We start from the raw sequence: 18,504 nt of genomic DNA on the forward strand, positions 1-18,504 counted from the left end.
GGGAGAAAGCAGCAGCAGCAGCAGCAGCAGCAGCGCTGATAGGGTTTTTCAGTTCAAGTCAAAAGTGAAACTCCTCCCTCTCTTTTCACCTCATACCCCCGACACTCCTCTCTCAACTCTCCAGGCCGTTCACCCCCCTCCCTGCTCTCCCTCTGCTCTCTCCTCCATCCATCTGCAGTTCAGAGCAACCTCTGCAACCGAACCGATATCAGTCTCTCTGAAGTGTAATTAGACCGGTGACCTCAAAGCTGGCGGCCAGTCCTTCACACTGCCACACATTCTGATATAACCATTTTAGTTTGCTGCTCACTGCGACGAGATGGTGGCGCTTAATTACACACACACATCAAGGAGGGGGGTGGGGTTTTGACCCCGTGGTCCTATCATTTGCCAAAAGTTTAATGGAAAAACATTTCATCCTAAGCGTTCGCGCCAGACAGCAGCGTGAAGAGAGAACCCTGACTTACGTTTTGTCATTTTAGCTGTAGAACAGAATGAACATACATTTTAGAGCTTAGAGAGAGGATCTACCACATATAGCTGCCATTTCACACCGCAAGATTTATGTGAGCAGCCTGTGTCCTACACTCACAACACCAGCTGGCTACCAGAGGGGGAAAAAAAAAAGAGAATGTGAACCTTTGCTGCATATTTAAAAGCATCTCTTTATCATCAGTGACCCTAAATATCCTTCACAGCATTTTTCCAAATGCACATCATTGCCTTCCTGTTTACAGGAGAGAACCAAAAGGGATTTTGGCGTCTGTCATCTTACACTCTAATTGCTAAATTGACCCTGTAGTGCATGTTTTAAGGAATACTATTCGGAGTGTTACACAGGCATTCTGAAAGGATTTTTTCTCTGTGTCTCTGAATTTTCCTTGCCTACTCATTTACTTGTGTTTTTTTTGTACTTGCTGAGTGCCATGTTTTTAAACCTGTTTTTACCTTGAGGCAGAATCTGAAGAACACATCCTGTAGTGTTGTCAAGAGGAGATATGAGAACATAGCAGGGGCAACAGATCTGCTATTGACTCTTTCTTGCCTGCCACACACACACGCACACACACACACACACACACACACACACACACACGCACACACACTGGCACTGGCATGCAGGATTCCACACAAATCTCTTGATGGCTCAACTACAGAAAGAGTACGTGGGCTCAAACAGACAGTTGTTTTTGTTTCTTAGAGGTTCACACACACACACACACACACACATGATAAGAAAATACACATACACACTCTAAGAAAGCACAACACCAAACAAAGTAACCTGTTGGTATAATCAAATGTTGACCCCTGGCAATAAAGTTACTGTGTAAGAAAGCTGCATCCAGTATTGGACTCCCTGCAGCCCACCTGCATGTGCATACTGTTCATGAAGTAGTGCCATAAACATTCCCTATGAATTGCTTTGTAGCGCTACAATGACACAAGAAAAATCCCTAGAGTATTAAGAAAACTACACATATTCCCAACGGTAAACGAACAACACCTGGGGTTTTCACTACAACAGACTCCTCTGTTAAATATAGAGATTTTAGAGAGTTTTCTTTGCTAAATGTTGGAGATTAACACATGTTTTCAGGATTTTTAAGTTTTCCGGTAGTCTATACCTTGTTTGTGATTGTCACCTGTAGTGTAGCCTAATGCTAAGCTAAGGTAGGTAGCTTATGTTGTTAGCTTCTGCACAGACATGACAGCAGTATTGGGTTTTATTCCTTTAAGTGATTGAATAAGAGTTATTTTATAAAAACCTCAAAAGACAGTGTAGTGGGGTCCAAGTCAGTTCTGTTCTGCAGTAATACTGCGTGTCCCTTTGGGCCGATTACTGGCATGTGACAGTTCAAGGTCATCATAAAGTCATGATTGACCATCATAAATCCCCCGCAGGAATATTCTCTCAGTCTCTCTTTGTTTGAGTGTGCAGGCCAGTGCTTGCATCCTGAAACATCTGCCCAGAACTTCATGTCCAGAAATAATAATAATAATAAAAGGAACAGGGGCTGCCAGATATGAATAACAAATGTTGTAAGTCTTTTATTCGGGAGTTTTCTGAGAGAGTGTTCCGAGGCTTCATGACACATTTCTCTCACACGCAGGCTGACAGGCATTACCGTGAGAGAGGGAGAGCTTATGGGGGCTGCACAGTCGTGATGGATGGCTGTACAAAAGGAGCTGGAGATCCCATCTGGGTCACGTCTTATCAGACCGACTGATTCACATTAATGAAATCATGACGGCCTGCCAACTCGCCCGGTGGAGAACCCAAAGTAACACTGAGGAAAACAAGGCAGAGTCTGAGGAGAGATGCATGTCAAGGAGAGTAGAAAAGGCAGAGAAAATAATGAGGGGGGGCGGCGGGTTAGCAGAGGGAAGATAAGTGGTAAATAGTGATGTAAAGTCACGGCAGGAGATGGATTGGGATAATAAGAGCTGACCGAGAGGGAGAAGTGAGAGATCGAGGCAGGCTGGGAGCAAGAAAGAGAGAGGGGAAATGCAGGCCATGGGCTGCACACTGCAGAAAATGTCCATCCACAGGCGAGTGCCGCGATTGCTAGGGAATTCAGCTTATCGATCACCAATGTCTAATGAGGAGATCGGTGCCAAAAACAAATGTGTCTCTGTGGTTATTAGCGCCGTTTGGTGTTTTCCTCACTCAAACTTTCATTAAGGGGGCACATGTGAAACACTCAATATCCAACTGCACAGCCTGTTATGACAGATTATTCTTTGCAGTGTAACCACAGCACAGAAAACTGGCCCGGATCCACTCGCTCAACATTCATCCAATTGTCCAACAGAGACAATCTGCTAGTATACGACGTTACACTGTCGCCCCCTCTGACACCTCCCCCCCCCACCCCCCCTCCCCCATTCAGGTTTCACTGTGCAGTGTAACTGTAGGTGTTTGCGTGTGCAACAGTGTGTGTGTGTGTGTGTGTGTGTTTGTCTTCACCAGGTTTTTTTGTGTGTAGGTGTTTGTACAAGGGCTGGTGGCTGTGAGTGGGAAACGGTGAGTTTTCAAATGAATAGTGACTTACTTTGTTTCAGTTTAACACCATTACAACTCAAACACCTAGCCCACCAAAGAGGTAGGTGTTTCAAATCCATGTGTCTCCAGAGGTTTGATTTAAAAAAAAAAAAAACGAACAAAAAAAGCTAAATGTAGCAAATGAAGAGTGCTACTAATGTCCACTGTTGTTTGACAGGTTTCCCTTCAAAACACTGACAAAGAATGAAGATAAACAGCATCTGTTTAGATGGCGCAGGGAGTGATAAAAGGAAAGAAATATGTGGATGACTAAGTAAATTACATTTGAGCCATGTGATTGAAAATCATGTGCTTAAGGATTTAAGTGCATCAGAAAAAAAAGGGTGTGTAAATAGTCCATTATACATCAGAATCAGCCCTTCCTCTGATCCTCCTTTTTTTTTTTTTTTTTTTCCCAAAACCAGTTCATGACATTCTGTCAATGAACAAAAAGCATCGCTCCACCCCATCTGTTTGTTGTAAAGCTCACTGACACAACCTGATCTGCAGCAGTAGCCGCGTAGGCAGTAGTGGGTTGATCAAATCGACATCTGGAAGCACGCAGCACTTACGCTGGGCTGTCATGAATGTCAGGCTAACAACCTGGTCTGGTAATAGGCTACATAATGTCAGCGGGATTTGTTGCTCTAATGATGAAAAATGACTGTCAAATAAAGCTTGTCCCGGTGTGGTTTCAAAAGACACGTTCAGGCCTGAAAGAACAACAAATCTCAGACGAAACAAAGTCTTATTGCGTGGAGTCAAGAATTCTGGATGGCATATTTCATAACCCTATCACCTGCGTGAGCTGCATCTACCTTTGACTAGTTTGTAGATGTCTGCCAGTCAATTTCCAATTCAAATTCTCCACTGCAAATGTATGACGGCGCGGCGACCAAGTGCAGGTGCAGTAGTTTTGAGTGCAGCTTGTCAATCACATTGAAATAGTCAAACGTGTCTATTCTGCTTATATGTGTTCTTCAGCTGTCTAATGTCGTTTTCACTTCCTGCAAATGGTCTGAAAGTCTCAAACGATGGTTCAGTTTGATCTGGACCGAGGCCACTTCTTTTAGTCGGACCTCACACACCCGGCTATTTTAGTTTGGACTAAATTAAAATGTCCAAATGTCTGGACGAAATGAGGAAGGTGCTAAAGTCCCCACAGTTCCACATAATTGCAAAGTAACATCATACTGAGTCAATGACTTTCACTTGAGTCGAGAAGAACTGCGGAATTTTGTAAAAACTTGTTCCCCACAGGGGTTTTCTTAGGACTGTGTTTATATTTGTCCCTTTCATTTATAAGCTGTTAATGGAGCTGCTCTCATTTAGAAGGAGTATTATTGACAACAATGTCTCCCTCAGGTTGAGCTGAAAATACTTCTCCATAATTCAGTATCCCTTCTTTGTTCATTAAGCAACACCATTACATCAAAATCTTTATATCGTCATGTCACTGTGGCCATGTTACATTATCAATTACCAATTATTCTGGGATAAAGACCGGCCAAGTATAAGTATGCGTTGTCTTTACTTGTGGCAGTATTAGTATTAATAATGTCTATGGAGAAGCCAAACAACTATGACTTTTGAGTATTATTTGTTTTAAATGGTGCAAAAAGTGTAAAACACATAATATCAGATTCCCACTGAAATCCACTTAATGTTTAACTATTAGTTCAGTGGAGCAACAGAGGGTAATACAGGAGAAAGCAAAGGTTGCATCAAGCAGTCATGTTTGCTCAGCTTCCCCTCGAGAGAGCAGGGCGCTTCCACAGGGAGGTACCTGCATCAGTCAGGCAGCAAAACAGCCATTAAGCCACCCAGCTAACCAGTCAGCACTGCTAAAAAACCAACCGGCCTGTTACACAAGAAATTAGCAACAGAGGATTACGCGCCGTCATTCTCTCCACATCGCACCGGTGGACAGCTTTACACAAACACACAGACTCAACCACTTCTGGATGGGGTTTCTAAATATGGAGACGACTCACCTCTAAAGAGACACATAAAGAGAGAGAGAGAGAGAGAGTGTCTGCTGGTTAACTTGTATGGATTTGTAAGAAACAAGGATCTGTAAATTAAACCCTGCAGTGGGAAGGAAAACCAGGAGGAACATATTTGAGGTTCAGAGAGTATTCCAAAAGATAGAGAAGGACAAGGAGTGTAAACACTGTGGCAACAGCAGACATTAGCTGCAACTGTGTCAAACCATTGTGTCTATATGCAAGAGATTTATAGTTACACAAACATGGTAATGGCATCATAGTGCAGATTACTATGCATCTGATCATTCACTTATTGAGTGTAGACTTCATAAACACCACTCTGCTCGAAGTGATTCTAATTTATGGTTCTTGAATTTTGCTCCACACAATAAAAGCAGGCATTTGTTTGAATACTGTATGTTATAAATCATTCTTCTTCTTTTTTCTTTTTTTACACACAATTTGTAATTCCTCAAAATAACTTGATGGTGGACTTTAATTCATACAAGTATAGCACACAAAATGACATCGTAGATGTATCCGTGACACTGATGCCAGTGCCTGATGCCTGCTATCCAGATATTTAAAGATATAAGCTCACCAGCTGCTGGTGGGACTCTGATTTAAACCTAACAAACCGTAACAAAAGTCATATCATGGTCTGCACCACGACAGCTAGAGGAACATTAGGAGATATTGCACACACAGTGTGTATATTTGTGGGGGTTATGTGTATGGTTCCCCTTGTTTGCTTGATGAGGAGACGTAGCCGCGGTTAGTCTGAACACTGCCTGCCCCCATTAAAGACTAAGTATGAGATTAAGACTTTATAAATAGGTCAGATTTTTTTCTGTGTGTGTTTTATTAGTGTGTTTTTTTTTTTTTTTTTAGTGAAGACGGGCTTTTGTGGCCATTCTTAAGACTATCAATGGGTGATTTTGTGGAGTTGGTCAGGTATAATCTGATGGGATTAACAGCTATGCACTTTAAATAGAGTTCTGCAGCCAGGGATTAGATGATCACCGCCAGTCAGTGTCGAGAGCGCCAGATTTTTCATCTAGCCCTTTTTAGATTAGGAGAAAAACAAAAATGTCAAGCAATGACTATGGTATTCCCATGATGATGCTGTCTATGGATGTTTGTGGCAATGTGCACAAGTCAAAACATGATGGGATGTTGAGATTAAAGTGTAAAATGTGATTATAGAAACTAGCAACATACTAGTTTCTCTTTTTTAGAGGAAAGGTTCCATCCTTAGGGTGGTGATGTATATTTGACATGGATGGTGTGTTTGGAGCCGGGGGTTGGCGAGCTGTTGGGTGGGGGTGGGGGGGGGGGGGGGTATATAACCAGGGGCCTCTACCTTCCTCTCCTTAACTATCCTCCTCACATCTGGATACAATGTGGGAACAGGGCACTGAAGCTCGAGGGATTGCTGAAGGGAGGGTGTGAGTGTGCTGGGGGATTCTTTACAAAACATCAAGAGCCAATGGGGAAAGGTGGTGCTGCTGGTGGATACAGAGCGGGTGAGGCTGTGTGTGTTGTGGTGGTGGGCAGGCGCAGAGGTGGAGGGGCACTAAAAAGCTCCCCGTCTTTGGTCTCTTCCTCCCTGTGTAGTGGACTGCAAAGCCCCCCGAGCAACAGACAGGCAGGGAAGCAGCTGGGAAACGAAGTGAGCAGCAAAACAGCAGCCAAGGCAAACACATCGAGAATGCACGGATGAGGTACCAAAAATGTGATGTTTCTGCTTCGGTGGAGGAACTACACTGAATGCGGGACAATCACTGTGAGATTAGACTGTCATGAACGCCGTTAAATACTGCACGCAACATGCTGCTGTGCATGAAAAGAGGACATTAAAACTTCTTGGGACATAATCTAGCCTCAAGACACTACAGCCGGCAGCAGAGAGGAGGGGCAGAGTACTTAGGTCTGGAGAGCACACGTCTTTTTACCCACACACTTCTGACTTCAGTCAGCAATTAATCACACTTAATGCAGAAGCCTCCAGAGCCACAAAAGTCTTTAAACTACTTTTCTTTTCTTTTTTTAAACACACAGACAATTGTATTCTCCATGACCGTGACCTGTAAACAACCTTTGATGTGCAACATGCTGTCCCACATGAAGGCATAGCCTATGTCATTTAGGGTTACAACACAGGTAAAGGTGGTGTCGGTGATCGTAATCCAATATAATCCAATCCTCTGTCTAGGATAAACGTTCACCAACAAAATCTAATCACATTGAGGCGATAAACTATTTATTTATCTATTTAACATCCTTGGAGGGAGGTAATAAAAACACCTGTTACATCTCAACAAGATAATGTCGTCTTTCCTCTGGATCAAAGGCCACGGGTCATGTACATGTGTGCATTAACACGAGGTGTTGGTTTATCAACAATCACTCCCCAACATTTCTTACTCACTAAAATTCCCCCAAATATATGAGATACAGATGGAGAACTAGAGGAACATTCTCAATCCTTTCCACATACTTTTTCTCCCTTTTCCCTTTGAAATCGAAACCCTCGGAACAGATATTGGATGCGAGAAGTGTAACCTGCTCCTACATGCAGCTTGTTTGGTGTCCAGCTGTATCTCTAGATTTGAGGTGAGGGGTGATTAGCCCCTGGGTGAACCCCTTCCTCTCCACCTCTGTCCTCAGAGACCCTAAGAGCAAGCTTGACCCTGGGAGAGGTGCTTCCATGACTACTTCCTAAACCCTGCTCCCTCATATCCCCCTCACTACAGAAATGAAGAGACTAAGCGTGGGATGGTGATGGTTCATTGATTAGGGTTCAATTTCACTGCACTGCGCTTCACAGCCGTCTCAGATGACCTCAAGAAATACCCACATTTGTATTTTCCAGTACTCCAGTAATTTGGCTGACACATTTTTACACTGTAGTATTTTTGGTAATAGTTCCTCATTTCTTTGACACATTTTGAGAGAGCCACCGGTTTCCAACAGAAAAGGAGAAGTCAAACTGACCTCTTTTTTTTCCGAGTCGGATCCTTCTGACTTTTTGGGGGTGTTAAGCAGGAGGTGTCCGAAAAGTTACCATAGGGATAAGTGGCTTGATCACGTAATTTTTTTTTTATCCTTCAAAGTTAGTTTTGATGTGTTGTTGCAAAAGTACATCCATTGTTGCAATGCGAGGGTCTGACCTGACCTACAGAAAACAGACTTGACAATAGTGAATATTTTAGAAGAAAAAACAAAAACACATCTTGTTTAAAAAGCAAACGTAATCACTATGAATTGGTGTTTTTTTTTTTGTCTTTTTTAAATAACACTCGGGAAAACTGTCCAGCGTTCCCATCATCTCGACGCCTCTCATTCACACACAGGCCCTCGCATAGCCAGACTTCACTAACATGTATCGTGGCAAGGTTAGGCTGACATCAGTGCCTAATGATCAGTTCCTCTGTGGGCTGAATGATTAGCTGCAATAGCCCGGAGTCATTTCCAGGCGTTTTTACCCCCTGCGTTAGTCGGACATGCAGCATCACTGGCTTTCAGTCTGTGCTAACTACATCCACTCTCTTTGACTCGGTACGTAAAAAAAGGGAAAGACTTTAATATACCGATCAATCGTGTTAACAGTGTAGTAAATTTGGGGCAGTAGGTATGTGACATAAGACATACGAGGCTTGTTTTCATACTCAGCTGGAGTAACAACAGCTGATTCAAACATTAACTGTGTGTGTGTGTGTGAAACTTTCTGTTTACTTGTTTGTTTGGAGGTGAAGCCCTGATGTCCTCGAGCATTTATTCTGCTTCCTTCTTCCGAGAAATCCCTTATCTTTCAAATCTTAGGCTATTCTTGTATGAAAATAATTACATTTTCTATCACTTGAGTCTTTATTTTTTTTTTTTGGCGGCCTTGTTTATTCTCATTTGCAGGGTGTTTATTAGCAAGAGCAGGATGGTGAATACAAAAAAGGCAGCCTCTCAGCTTGGGAAGCAGCTCACCCAACCCCCACCCCACCCTTACAGCCCTCTGGACTGCTGTGAGTTTGGATTAAGTTTGGTTGCCATGTCCCCTCCCTAACCAAAGCCGGACTGTCACCACTGAAAAACACGCACACGCACACGCACACACACACACACACAGACACCTACATGCTAAGTTTGCGGCCTATCAAATTTGAGGAAGGCCACAGTCATGCAGAGAGATAAACAGAACAGAACAGATAAGTCGGAAAGAATGCAGAAACGAACAGATCTTACTGTGTTAGATAATGCTGCTCCACCTCATTTGTTTAACACGTTTTTTTCACCAGTCAGTGTGATTTGGATGAAAAACAACCTGCAGTCAAATGTGTCTATGTAACAGACGTGACAGCTCCTAGTCTTAAATTTCCACTTTGATGCTAATCAGTTAAGGTGTGTTTGAGTGTGTGTGTGTGTGTGAGTGAGAGAGAAGCAGTGGATCAATAATGGTAGTCTACTACAGTGACATCTGGGCTGGACAAAGAGTGCTGTTCCTTCCCCCACCATCTCTCTCCCCCTCTCTCTCTCTCTCTCTCTCTCTCTCTCAATCCCTGATCACAGCCACGTGGTTCTCTGGGCTATTTCTCCGGGCTAAGCTTATTTCCCTTATTTAATCCCGCAGCAATCACAGCAACAATGCCAAGCAACGGTTCATACACACAGGCATAAATCTATAAACTATGATCACGATGTCAGCTCAACGCCCCCCCCCCCCCCCACCCCCACCCCGCTCCCGAAAAGCACTGCTAATGAATCCGGCACATTGGACTCAGCGCTGTGTGTGTGTGTGTGTGTGCGCGCCCGTGATTGTTATTTCATTGGATCATCAATAATGTGTAAGATGGGAAAGCAACGTGAGTGACGCTGATGGATAACGCAGCTTGTAATGTGTTTAATGTGCTTCCATTTGAACTGAAGTGTGATACGATTCACTGAAAAACTCCCCGACACATCCTGTTCAATTTCACCGAGGCGCTGACGAGGAGCTCGAGAGCTGCAGGCCCCCGACACTACTACTGTGGGGCTCAGTAAATAAATAGAGTCGATATCCTGCCATGATTAACAGATTATCAGCCACTCAGTGTGGTCCACCTTCTTGCCTCGACACAGCTACTGAAAATTATTTCTCATTAGTTACAACCAGCACTGGAGTCTGACCAGGCAAATAGTCATTAAGAGCCATTTGCACTATGGTAAAGTATTGTAAATAAAGTAGACTCACGCTCACATTGTGAGATAATCATGATCAAGAGGCAATTCTTCCCAATGGCTGGCTCACACACAGACAATGTTTACAACGTATCTGCCTGTATTTTGCTCCTAGTAAACACAGACGAAACACTAATTAGAGGAAACTACTCGCACTAATGCTGAACCTCAACCGGTTGTTTTATAGCTGCACGCTTCTGCACCTGTAACCGTGCTTTTTCCATCGGTTGCAGCGTGTGTAGAAGTTTCATAAACGCGAGTTTATCGTGTGCCGATAATTGCAGTTAAGAGCCGGGTCTGCTCTTTATATTTGCGTCACTTCTTCAGTGTGGACTCGTTCATTGTCTGCCGCTTTATCCTCCGCATGAGGGGGTCACGGGGTCACCGGAGCAATCCCAGCTGACACGGGGTGAAAGACTGGGTACACCCAGGACAGGTCGCCAGTCGCAGAGACATTCCCACACACGGTGTCCAGTTGACCCCCTGCATGTTTATGGACTGTAGGAGGAAACTAGGAGGAAAACGCACATGCACAAGAAAAGAACATGAATTTAGTCTAATAGCTCTAATAATGTCATATGTACGACTTTTGATTTATTTATTATTTTATATTTTTTAAATGTAGCCATCTGTGACATCTATTAAACATTAAACAAGTGAGCACACCTACAAGTAATTAGTGTTTCCACGTCACTGCCACTCTGACCCCTCTTCACAACTTAATCCCATGATTACCACATTACTTTCAGTGGGTCCTAATGGTCTCATTTGAGCAGCTCCAACTTCTCTGTGTATACCTGCATAAGCTGTATTATTGATTGATTATTGATCCACACGGGGCACATAATGGGCATCTAAGAATGCTTTAGTCATGATGACCAGAGATATTACAGGTGAACTGCAGATGTGCATCTGATTATCCCGAGCAGTAAGCAATACGTTTCCCATGGAGGGCTCATTTATAATTTAATCCAGGAGCTTGGTGTTTCTAGGCTGACACAGAGAGAGATTGCCCTTTCAGAGTGGAAACCCCCACCATGCAGCGGGGAATCAATGCCAACAACACAGAATAGACCCTAGGTCTAGGTCCCATATTGAAATCATGTGACTGTGTTTGTCGGACCACCAACAAAGATACATGCAATTCTTGTATTCTTATTGTCACAGTAAAAAAGGGAACAGCTGTTAAATATGGCCTTTTTTTTCCTCCAAGTCCCTCTTTGCTGCCTCTCAACATAAACCAACCTCATTATGCCACACAAAGTTATTTAAGCCTGTGAAGGTGGATACATCTTTGTTTCCATGTGCACAACAACAGAGACTAGGATAGAAGCCCTAAGCAGGAAAACATACATGTCTTATGACTTGGTGTCTCCACTTCCATAGTAATTCTAGTCCAAAGCTGCACAGCATTAACATGGCCAGTTTTGGACAGAGATGAAGAAACTAAGTCAAAGCGGGGGTAGCAATTACACTCTTAAAAGAACCAAATGGATCAGCTCTTTCAGGACATAAATGTGTGCGCACGTAGAGCTCGGCTAACTCTGGATTCAACAAAGTGTTGGATACTATCTACAGAAACCTTGGGACTGTGCTTACACTGTTCCAGCACCGTTTTTTTCATCATGGAAACTAGCTCCACTCTAATATCTTGATCCTTAAAGCACAGCTGTTCTTCAGAACTGTTCACAGATACAAATAGGTTTTCAGCACCAGCACCGATGCAAGATAGAACTTAATTTAGGCAATCAAAATAGTCATAGAGCTATTCTTAACTCTTCTGTAAGTATTTTTGGCTTTCTAGTGGCAGCATGAACAGGGTGGAATTGGAAGAAGAAGAAAAAAAAAGAAAAGGTGTAAAGATGATGCAGTCAGTTGGCAAACAACTGGCTATTTACACATCCAACAGAATAACCACTCACACTTTTAAGCTTTGTTCAATTGGACATATGTCACGATGCTCTGCTCAACTGGTTCATCGCAACATATCTAATGTATTTAAAGTTTATTGTTGAGTAGGTTAAAAAAAACGCTGCCACACACCTAACTCCCTGACATTACCGTTAAAAAAAAATCTACTGACAGGGTTTTTGTAGTGCTGGAGCCCCCCCACTCAGACGATGAAGGTAAATGACTATGTCCCTGGTAAAAAAAGGCACAAGGCCATAATGAGTAATGAAAACAGCCAAGTTAGTGCTGCCATTCAGTAAAGAGCCTGCTGCTGTGGAATGTGAGGCGCCATTCATTCACATGGGTTAAAAATGCATTTCTGCCACCACAAAGCCCTGCCTTGTCCTCATTGTTTCTCGCCACACCAATAAAACACTTCCACATTCTGAAGGGAGAAGACACAAAAAAAAAATATGAAATTGCTAATTTTACTCCGTACACTACAGATACAGGGGGGGGAGAGATGGTGGGTGGGGTGAGTTGGAGAGAAAAAAAATGACAAGAAAAAAAACAAGTCAAGTCTTTGGGAGTGACAAAGAGTCATTGGTAGGGTTGAAAGTTTAATCGTGATAAACAAAAGAGATGTAAAGACAAGCTGCTCACAAAAGGCAAATATCAGTATTTGCTCAGTGTATGAAATGGGACACAATGGTGGGGGGGTTATGAAGCACAAAAGGCTTCACTGGAGTCGTGTGTGAACACTGGAGCACGGACTTTGTAAAAAAACAAAAAAAAAAACAAGAACAACCTAATGTTTTTTTCTGTACAGTCACAAGTCACATTTAAACACCGGTCATGTTCATTTGTAACCTCTCTTTCCATAACGCTCAACAAGTGATCTCAGACATGACGGCATTTTGGACACTTGTATGACACAATCCTCAAAGACAAAAATAACCAACTTAAACTGAGATCTTCGGCTTACTCTTACTTATATGCGTCTTCCTCAAACCTTTGCAAACTAAACGTGTTTACCTTTAAATCCATTCACGATGCATTGGAACGCAGATGACTCTCTTACCGACTATGTTTTATCTAAGAGTCAGTTTGGGGAAGTTATGAGATACTTTACTGTTTTTTCGGTGTTTTGGTGTGATGCGTCCACTTGTGCAAACACACGGTGAGAGTTAGAGGCTGTGGAAGAAATTCATGTCTGAAATGTGACATGGGGGAGAGACAATGTAATCCTGTCTGCAAAACAACACACTGCCTCTCTTCCTCCCTCTCTCCCTCCTCCCTATTCCTTTCTTTTTGTGATGTGTGCACGACCTTACGCAGACACAAGCACGGGTATTTCGCAGATAATGATAAAGGTATGCTACACAAACAAGACTGCCCACCAATGGAAACTATGTATATACACACACATATATATATATACCTGTATATTTAGACACTCCACAACAAAGTGACACAAGAAATGTTAGCGGTAGAGTAAGAGTGTGTGTATCCACCAATACCAATAAGTATGAGTCATAATTCCAAAAAACACCCAATAAAGACAGTAAAGGCTACTTTCTTATCATTTGTGTTGTTCAAACTGTAAACATGACACATGTCCACATGAGCACACACACACACACACACACACACACATCTCTCTCCTTCACTCCACTGCAAACTGCTCTTTTACATAAGTGTCTTGTTTGATAACTGACTCCAACATGCCCAAGGGACAATCTCCATGACAGCCCAGTGATATATACCTAAAGCAGGTCTATATATCTTGAATATTTAATAGCTTATACAGTGACCCAAGCTTTACTCACCATTATCACTTGTGGTATAAATATAATTCGAACATAGTGACTCCTGCTGCTGCTGCTGCTGCTGCTTTATAACATTGTGATATAACCTGTGATAGAATATAATTCCCTGTCATTTTTCAAGTATCTGTATAATAGGATTAGCTCTTTTTGAGCAAGGTTCCACTCTCTTATCAGGCATTCCTCAAAATGACCCTTATCTCCAATGTTGCACATGTAGACTACACTTAAGCAGCTCGTACCTTAACCAGTCCCCTCTGTATGTGTGTGTGTGTGTCTACACTCTTAAAGGAAATGACTAGGTTAAACCAAAGAGTCTGTAATAGTCATAGATTGTAGTGGCAGCAGCAGCAGCAGCAGCAGCAGCCCCGCCGAACACACCCTCATAATAACAAACAATAATAATAATTATAAAGAGTCACTTCCTTACCAGTTGAAACACCGACGAGCTCTGAACTCTCTATCTCTCACACACACACACGCACACGCGCACGCGCGCGCACACACACACACACACACAAAGACACTGGCGCAGCTCTCTCCAAAAGCAAATATAAAGAGTCCAGATCCAGCAGAGATAAATAGCAGAGAGACACTCACTCACTCTGACTCCCAAGTGCAGCAGCGGCTCACAACAGCGACCCGAGACTCAACTTCACCGAAACACTCACTGTTATTTATATCTGTTATCATTTTATCATCATTATTATTATTATTGTTATCTCTGCGAATTCCTGTCTGCTCGTGTTGTAGTAACTGTACAGGTTCCTCTCCCATCTCTCTCTCTCTCTCTCTCTCTCTCCCTCCCTCGTCTCTGGTCGTTTCACTGGTGCTGCGTTCAGGTGTTGTTGGAAAATTTGAGTTTTAAAGTTAAAGAAAAAGAAGAAGGTAGGAATTCCCGTGAGGAATTTTTAGAGCAGGGCTATTAACATTCATGGGTCATTCGCATTCTTTTACACAGGAACTATATATAATAATTTCCTGAACGTAGAGCCCAGGGTTGGGTCATGTGTTGCCAGTTATTGAATGTTAGGTCATTAAAGACACCCATTTCAAATATAGAACTACATTCTGTGGTTGTTGAAATTGCATAGTTCATTTTTAGGTAATTAGCAACTATTGTTTGATGATTAATGGAGTGATTAACAGTTTAGAAGTGTCTGGCTTTTGCTGTTTCCAATTCTCTCAGAAGTGAGGACATATTCCTTGTCTTTGTTTATATTGTTATATTGTTTGTATATAGTTTGTCTGGTTGTCTGGTTGGGCAAAACATGCCATTTTAACATACCCTGTCATTATATTAATAACATAATAACTACTAATAGTAGTTTGTCAATTGTATGAAGTTGTTATTATATTATTGTGTTGTTCAGCATCTGTTTGTGACCTTTGCTCAGTCAATTACCAGTGACACACCTATGAAGGAAGTGTGTGTAGCTCCACATACTATAGATGATCAAACCACATGCCACGAGTCAAGATATTTAAATCCAACATCTAAGCTTGGGTAGTTGATCAAACACGCAGCCTAAAATTCAATATTGGAAATGTCCGCGTTTACGAGAGCACCTGAAGGCACCATGGTCGGAAAGTAGCCCAGTCTGTTTGCAAAACACCGAGGACAAGATCGAGGCCGATAAAAGTTTTTTATTATTATTATTTGTATGTATTATTTATCCCTCGCAGATAGTATTTGTCATGACGCACACCCGCGAACGCACCTCCATCACTTGGTGGACATGGTCCATGATGTGTGTGTTTTATGTGAAGTGTCCAGGAAAGAGATGAGGTGACAGTGAACATTTGTCCCCAGATCGCCAGCCTCACCGTGCGTAATGAGACACGATGGTGCCTGCCACGCACGCACACGTGCGCGCGCGCTTTCAGTACGGACACTGACTTTCGTTTGGACGTCACCCGCACCAAAACCTATAAACCCTAACCACAACTAGTGCATGCTCAACATTAACCTTAACCCATAACTCACATAATGTTAATATATTCTTTAACCAGAACACCAATAATGAGGTTCTCACTAATTAGGACCAAGTTGCGTGTGTGTCCCATGAGGACAATTGGACCTGAATAAGACACACACACACACGCGCGTTTATAAAGTCACCTGTATGCACGTCAACAACACACACACGCACGCACGCGCACAAACACACACACACACACACACACCAACCCCCCACTACAGCAACCCTGGCTTAGTTCTATTGTGTCCCTTTAACATAACAGAAGGCTCACATCCTGGAGGTGCATCATAATTTTTTGGGGGGGGGAAACAAAGTTACATTCGGAGGGACCAGGGACAGGGACACCCCACCACCCCCCAAACACACACACAAACACACACACACACACACACGAAACGCCATTTACTCCTCCCTGTCCACATGTTTCCACCACCCTCCTCCCTCCCTCCCTCCCTCCTTCCTACTACCCCACCACTATTATTGCCCTCCCAAAACACACACACATAGGCGCGCGCCCACACAAACGCACGCGCGCCGCATGCAGATCACTCTGTGCGAGAGCGCCACAGAGCTGCGCTGCTGGCGTAGAGAGACTGAAAGGAGAAAAAGCAGAAATGCGACACACACCAGAGAGAGACTAGAGCATTATATTATTCAGCCTGGCCCCCTCCAGCGGTTTCACATCCTCACACTAATACAATGACCAGAGTAGGCACCTGTGCCTTGCTCAGCGGCACTTGTGCCATGTCTGTTATGTAGGACACGACTTCCTAATATGGATTAGCCCCCCCCCCCCCCTTCTTTTCTTTTTTTACCCCTCCCTAACGTCCACTCTTGTGTGTGTGTATGTGCGTGCGTGTGCGTGTGTGTGTGTCGCCCTCCGTGTGAATAAATCAATCTCTTCAAAGAAATGATAGAGGGAGAAACTGTTAACAACTCTGTAACTACACTACACTACACCTGTCTGTCTGAACATGTCTGTGGCGATACACTCGTGTCATGTCCGAAATAGACTCAAGGAAGAGATGAGTGTGTGAGCTGCTGGTTGGAAAGTTTGATTAGCCCCAGAGATGTTTCTGTTTCTGCTGCTGCTGCTGCTCGGGAGGAGGATGTGTGATCGACCATGCACGCGCACTGTCTGTATTCCTCCAGCTTCTTTCTTTTTCTTGTCTTTCACTTTGAATAACCGACTTCATGACCGACAGGAGGTATCCTCACAAGTGTCAGCGCAAGTTACACAGTCAATTAAAAGTCGTTGGGAATAAGGATTTCATGACGATATCACTTCACACTTCACACTGCTCGTGTCGCTATAAGGCGATAGACAAGATATTGTTACAGAATAAATCATCCCTTACCTTCCTTCCTGCCTGGATGTAACCTATTTATAAGTCAAGATCAGACCATCCAGCCCCTCTCAAACATAACATGGTGCGGAGTCAGGGACGCGGCGAGCACGTCTGCCGGACACACGGGTGGAAAATGTTGAGATTAGCATACCTGTTTTCATCCGACAGATTATTCCAGGGTGACTTCAAGAGGCACAGACAATCCTAAAGGTGAAAGCATGCTCTTTGCAGTGTACGCTGAAGTGCATGATTGAGTAGGTCGACTCCATTCTGTCCCGTAGGGGGGGCGCTTTTGGAGGGGGACTCCGTTGATTATTATTCCCGGGTGTTTCTTTGCCCTTTTTTCTTTTCAAATTGAAAACATAAATCTGAACGCGTGTGATTCGAGCTGCTAAACAACTGTTATAGAGTGTTATGGAGCGCCGGTGTTTGCTGCCGCGCTTCCGCAATTTCCTGGCTCCCCCATTCCGCCTCCCAATGGTTCCTCCCTGAATTAAATGGAACTGTCTGCTATTGTCTCATCAGCGAAAAGTTGTTGATAGCGCTAAGGACTTTATTTTACGAGAAGTGCGCAAACACAGCGACAATAGCGACTTGTTCGGAGAAACATTAAAGCGTGTCGTGGTTCTGCGAGGAAACCAAATCACAAATGGAAATGAAATGAAACTATTTGCCAAGCAAAGAGCGTCATGTATTGACAGCTGAGGAGTCCACCCTGTTGCAACACCCACACAGCTGTTCCTTAGGAAATAATACTAATAATTCCACAGACAGTCAAATTATGCCTCACTACGAGCGTGACTGTTTCCTTTGTTTCCTCGATCGTTAAAATGTTTAACAATCGACACCACTTCCTTATTTTCGATACTATTCTACCAGCATACTACTGTATTATCACCTTCAGACATTTAACATGTTCTTCCTTTAAAAATGAACACGTAAATCACTGCACTTTCATAACTTTGGACAACTTATGCACATGATCAGTAATAATAGCTCATTTTATTCACATCTCATCATTTTCATAGAAGATTGCATCAATGAAAAGTGATTAATAAAAGCTTATATGTATATATATACGTATATATATAAACAAACCTCATAAAAGTATGAGCTTTTTTTTTTCAAGTCTTAAGTCCTAATTTATCATTATTGATTGGTTTATTCAGATACATTTTAATCTTTCATTCACTGCTTTCCACAGACTGTACA

At 43.0% G+C, this 18,504-nt stretch overlaps 1 protein-coding gene across 6 annotated transcripts in view; it reads right to left on the minus strand.

Moving 5' to 3' along the window:
• LOC131471697 (zinc finger protein 516-like) overlaps positions 1-17,539 on the minus strand; it is a 39,956-nt gene extending 22,417 nt beyond the window's left edge. For 2 of the 6 annotated variants that reach the window (XM_058648393.1, XM_058648399.1), the window contains exon 1: positions 17,444-17,539. The gene's annotated coding sequence lies outside the window, so the exon portion shown is untranslated. Of the gene's footprint in view, positions 1-14,391; positions 14,452-14,561; positions 14,730-17,301; positions 17,407-17,443 lie in introns of those variants that run through there. The other 4 variants (XM_058648394.1, XM_058648395.1, XM_058648396.1 and 1 more) reach the window with 4 other exon arrangements.
• Positions 17,540-18,504: the final 965 nt, after the last annotated feature.

The sequence above is a fragment of the Solea solea genome, chromosome 13 (genome assembly GCF_958295425.1).
Source record: "Solea solea chromosome 13, fSolSol10.1, whole genome shotgun sequence".
Classification (NCBI taxonomy): Eukaryota; Metazoa; Chordata; class Actinopteri; order Pleuronectiformes; family Soleidae; genus Solea; species Solea solea.